Source organism: Triticum dicoccoides, chromosome 7B (assembly GCF_002162155.2).
Source record: "Triticum dicoccoides isolate Atlit2015 ecotype Zavitan chromosome 7B, WEW_v2.0, whole genome shotgun sequence".
In the NCBI taxonomy this organism is placed as follows: domain Eukaryota; kingdom Viridiplantae; phylum Streptophyta; class Magnoliopsida; order Poales; family Poaceae; genus Triticum; species Triticum dicoccoides.
Window position 1 is genome coordinate 124911935 of NC_041393.1, and position 6178 is coordinate 124918112.

The window sequence follows — 6178 nt, forward strand, 5'->3', positions numbered from 1 at the left end:
ATAGTCGAACGTTGTAGGTAGGTATCCATGCCACGGAGAAGAACTGCACCTCTCCCCTCTCAAATTCCAGTAGGCCAGCCGCCCTGTATCTTTGACATGGGAAAACACAAATTCGATGGCACTCTTTATCGATCGCGCAGCCACACACTTCATCCCTGTTTTCAATTCTATCGATATCTCACATCCATGACTCCGTTTCACACATATTGCATATGTTACATTTTTCTGATTGAGATATCATCAACACATTGCCTCTGTTTCGCACAAACCATCTCTCTCACACCCACCCACGTACGTACCTGCACCTAAAGAAGAAGTGCATGTAGGACGCACGTACTCACATCTCGTTCCCGGCCACACCCGCACGGGTACATGGTGGAGTTCGTTTCTATACGAAAAGGCAGTCCACGTGATAATTTGACGCGTGTAGCGGTTGTTTACTCGAAGGAGGGTCGGGTACCACGCCTAGAATATAAAACGATTGCCATGAGGAAAATGGAAAAATGGGTTTGTCTCTCGTGAGTCTCGTCACACAATATCACACATGGCCGCCGTGGCCTCTGTCTCTCTCAGCGTTGGTCAGTGATCCGACCACATCCCGTCCTACGGCGGAAAGGGAGGATGTGCATCATCTCTCTGTTCAACGGTGTTGAGGCAACTCGTCCCGATCTGCGGTACCCGCCGTTCTCTCTGACCAAGCTCCGGCGCGGTAGGGCCTTTGGCACTTGCTCGCTACCACAGTATGGGCAGATCCCGGCCGCCGGTGCCCTCCTAGTAACATCCCGACGACCCTCAGGTACAGCTTCCTCCGCCTTGCTCCACTGCCCATCTTCCCACGTTGCTGCATATGGATCTTCTTTAGTTGTTTGCTTAAATGGTATCTCGGCCAGCGTACTTTCCATCTTGCAATCTCATCCTCAAACCATTTTTGATAAACCACCATGTGCTATCTTTCCCTTTTTACATGGAACATGCTTCTTTTTTGTCGGCGTATGTGTCTTCAACTCGTGTTATTGGGCAAATTATTTCCTTTCGACCTCCTTTTGCAAACAAGGCTATCCATTTTCACCTCATTGCTATTGTGACCTTTTGGTGAACTGCACAAATCACTTCTCTGAAGAGTGTTTTGTGCAGTTCCGCCAAAATGTTACACGGGCAATGTTTTTATATTTCTGTGGGACTGCGGAAAGGTAGATTGGTTTTCCTATCCTCCTCATCCAACTCCGTGCCTAATCTTCTCCAACAATACGTTAGTCCTAAAGAGAGATCGTAGAGGTGATCGGCTTCTATTTATTTGTGTTATGTTTCATCATCTAGTTCCACTATTATTGTAATCACACTGACTGGATATCTTTGCAAATAGGGATGGTCCACCCGATTTTAGTGGAGCTGCACAAAATGATCGGATTGTGGTGTCCTTCATACACCTCTTTTTTGGCTACAGAGCTGGGTGAAACTAGCTGCCAAGAAATGAACACTGTGCCAAGGAAATGGAGCCATGCCTACGAACATCATCGATCAATTATATTTTTTTCTTTATTTGTACACCTTCTCACAACTTTGCCTTCAGTTGTGATGTGAATATTGGCGCTGATCTGCGAACCATTGAGATGCATTAGCCATGGTAGTTTCATTTGTATTTGATGGAATGTTGTAACGAGATAATCTCGAGGCAAGACACATGAATCCTAAGTTGAAACCTCTTTTTTCCTGTGGGAACCAGAGTTGAAACCTTCATAGCATGACAGTACAATTTCATCAAAATTATGCGTACATATAAACAAATCTTGAAGGATTGATAGCAATGCCAGAAACAATTCAACTTCGTTTCGCCGACATGTTGGACATCCTTCATCCGGCTCCACCTTCCATGTAGCAATATTGAGTGCACAACACAACTTCGGGGAAAGATTCACCCCGGTCGTTGCGCCGCAATAGTAATGACTAGTGAGCAGTCAAATCATAGAGCCCCACCTTCGCCACAGTAAGTTGCTCGGACGAAGCAACCATCATTTCTCTGTTCCTTGAATCCGCTGGTACTCCCATATTCCCATAGTAAAGTTGCTCGGGCGAATCAACCATCACTATATCCGCTCACGTGTGATGACCACAGGAGCTATCCATTCAGATTGCATGTTAAAAAAATAAAGGTCGATAACTAATGAGGCAAACTTTCAAAAAAAACGAATGCGGCACCTCGGGCCAACGCGGCCAGATCGCATTTTACATGAGAAATTACACACCATGTTTCATTGACATGTGGTCCCGTTCCAACATATCAATGAGACAAGGCGAGTAGTATGAGTATTTCTGAACCGACATGTAGGCCGGGGCGCCCCTTCATGAACCGTGGCAAACTGGCAACTGTGCACCGACTCTTCGCCTTTCCCTCTCGATTTGGAACTGCTGTCGCATGCTCTTCCTCTCCCTCCTCCATTTTCCTTCAGCCCTTGATGCTTTCTTCTGCCATTGTTCGATCATCTTCTCCATGGAGGGAACAGGACAGAAACGACCCCGTTATTCTTGCCCCGATCTGAAAGATGACGTGGTGGAGGAACTCATTGATCAGTCTGACGTCATCACCTCGGCTCGCATGGCAAGTTCGTTCAAGCCCATTCTTGACTCAACTAATAACATCATTACAAGGAACCCAAGAGTCAAGGAACGGTTTGATCTCCCCTATCTTCTTCGCCGTGACCCTGATGACTGGCGCCGTCACGACGGAGGCCTCGCCCTGTGCAAGTTGATGCCGCTTGATAATGATACGTATGATGTTAAGATGCCATCGCTTGAGGGCAAGGCCTGGGCAGGCGCAAATGGAGATTGGGTTGTTTACATTGGGTCCAACTGCGAGTGGGAACTTGTGAATGTGTACACTCGTGACCGGGTTCCACTTCCAAAAATCTCAGCAGACTACCCAGAGGTTGAGCACACCGGTATTGTACGCACGTTCAAATACAATCATGGTGACTGTCTTCTACGGAAGATAGCAATTTCTCGAGTTCCCACTTGCTCTTAGAATTAGAACAACTATGAAGTTGTTGCTATCTTCGACAAGCTTGTTGCTCGTTTGACTCGATGGACATTGCTCAAAAATCAGTTTCTGTACACGGATGAGTAATGTGATGCAATTGAATACGAGGGCCTTGTGTTTGCTGCCACCACTCGTGGCACTGTTTTTGCATGGAATCGTTATGATTTTGGTACGTTTGTCTTCCACTGTAAATATAATTGTTTCATCTACATGTATGCGGGTTAGCAAGTTTCCCTTTACTAATTAACCTTCTTCTTGTGTTTCCAAGGTCCTATGAAAATTCCACCACCTATACTTGAAAAATTTTATAACCAAGGGGGAGATGACGATGGTGCTGATCACGAGCATGAGGACGAGCAGCGCCCATATACTCGTTGGCGCCTGGCAACTAATTCCAATGGATCACCTCTTCTCGTGTGTATACAGCCCACTGATGATGTTACTGCTAAGGAAGCAGGTGTAGTCTCCCATGGTCACACTCTCCAGACCTATTCCAACACCCGTTGCATGGTATTCGGGATGGATACTAGTGTGCCAGTGCCAACACCTTCTCCCTGGTACAGAATTGATAGTCTTGGAGAAAACTCGCTCTTCCTTGGACAAAACTATCTGATGATGGTGAAAGGCGATCCAACTGTTGTTGACACAACGTTACTAGCACCATTTATGAGAAGTAACTGTGTCTATACCTCAGACATTAGCGTGGTTCCCTACCCTGGTACTGATATAGTAGGCCGCTTCAGCCTGGATGATCAGTCCTGCGTTGGTCTCGAGATCGACAATAGATGCCCCGTCCCAGAGAATCACTTGTGTTTCAAAGCAAGCGTTTCCAACACCGAGGAATGGTTGAGTTGAAGTTCATTTCATTGCTTGTTATTTGTTCGTGGTGAAAACTTTAGTATTTATAATGTATCCTCGTTGTCGATGTGGGTTGATGACCTGTTGTATGTAATAAAATGATACGCCTGTGATAAACTTACTAAATTTATGAATGGCTTTCGAGTTGCTTCTGTTAGTGAGTGGTGCGACGAGGAAAAAAATTATTTTCCGAATACATAATTGTACGTGCATTGCAACAGGTTATCGGATGAGGCCAATCATCAACAATAGTAGTACACTATTTGTACTAGCTTCACATGCTTCACGCGTCGTGCGGGTGTTTTTGCTATAGCCATATTGTACTACATAACCAGCACCTCGAATCCTCGATTCTAGTAGTACTATATAGTAAGTAGTAGGAGTAGTAGGGTGGCATGGGCCAGAACAAGCATTCACGTCCAGGAGTACGGCACATGCCACCAGCACGACTTCCATCTGACACCATATTTCTTGGAGTCCGTGCTAGAGCAATCTCTTCAACCTCATCGTTTCTCTAACTCAGCCATCGCGTGGCAGGCGAGGTGGGGGTTTGCCGATAGTCGGTTTCCTCAACTGCGGTCCCACTTGTAAGGCCAACTCCAACGCTCTATCAATATATGGATGTACTCTTCTTCCCAATACAAAAACTTGCATCCATTCTACTCCCGCCGTTCTACTACCTCCGTCTTGGTTTATAGGTCCCCTTTGTAGTTTGTGTTAAATGTTGACTAAAGATTTAACTAACAAAATGTTAATGCATGTCAAGAAAAATTATCTCATTGGATTCGTATTTGAACATTGTTTTCAAAAATATAATGTTTGGTGACATGCGTAAACATTTTGTTAGTTTAATCTATGGTCAAAATTTGGCACGAAATATAATGGGGAGCAATAAACCCGAACGGAGGTAGTGTTTGTCAAAATATATATGTATCTAGACATGTTTTAGTATATAGGCACATCCATTTTTGGACAAATGGAAGTCAAGTATTTTGGAACGGAGGGAGTACACAATAAAATTTTTAAGTTAGCACAACTAGTCTAATCCGAGAGCACAACCGAAGATTTGGTCGGGTTCTTCCTCCTTTTGCTGACAGGTGGGACATCCAGCATCCAGGTCGTGTCATGAAAGAAAATAGAGTGGTAGTTGATAAGTTGAAGCCACGAGATGTGCATCTTGGGTTAAACTATAAATACAATCTTACTACTCTTGAGTAACTCCAAAAGCGGCCACCGAAGATCTTTCCTGGATTTGTTTTTCATCACCAGCACATCGAGGTGAAAGATGAGTAGGTTCACTGGGTCCTCTTTTGTTTTCACTGAAATGTGGGGCCGCATGTGAGCAAACAGACGATGGGCTCCGCGCGTCCGCTGGCTGGCTGAGAAGAGAGATAGAGGAGGGCTGAGCACGGACTGCAGGAAATTTGTTCTACATAACCAGCACCTTGATATTCGCATGTGGTTGTTTCTAGAATAAAAAAAGGAGGTACTTCTACTTATGTTGCTCCCACTACACCTAGCCTAAGGTTAGTAGGTGACCTTGCGCTTGGCTATTCGCCTCTTCTGGAAGTCGATGGTTCTACAGTAGTGCTTCTGGCAATCTGACACCAAATGAACTGCTGCACGTCCATCGCTTTTAAGCAAAAGTTTCTCCTCGTGCTGCGAGCCACCATGCATGCGTTGGCGAGGGAGAAGGCGTTATCAAGCTTCTCGTCATTCTGCGAGTTGACGGGACACATCAAAGGCCCCATTTGGATACTCTAACTTAGTTAGAGGTTAGAGTTAGATTCTAACCCCGAACTAACCCTGAACTAACTCTAAGTAAAGAGGTGTTTGGGTGGCAGGGTTAGATGGAGCGCGGATACGGCGAGGCACGTTCACGGGCGGTGTGAGAGGGAGGGAGGGAGAGAACGAGAAGCTTCGAGGAAGTGGGGAGGGATCTGCTGCGGTGAGAGCGAGAGAAAAAAGTGTTTATTAGTGGTCCCGAGAAGAACTAACCCAAATAAGCACTGCATCTAACCCAAACTAACCCTCCTATTTGGACCTTTTTGGGTTAGTTGACGCCAAACTAACCCAAACGAACTCTAACCCATAGATCCAAACAGAGCCAAAGTTATTTACTAGTAGTATGTACTCTCTCCAAAAAAGGGTTGACCATGCCATTGCTACCATCCCGTGCTCCGTTGTTGAGTACGTGCACTATTCACATGCCATTCACGTGCCATCGAGGAGAAAAAATATTGCGTAGGTGCCATCGAAGTGCACGACTCACTTACGGAAAAGGGT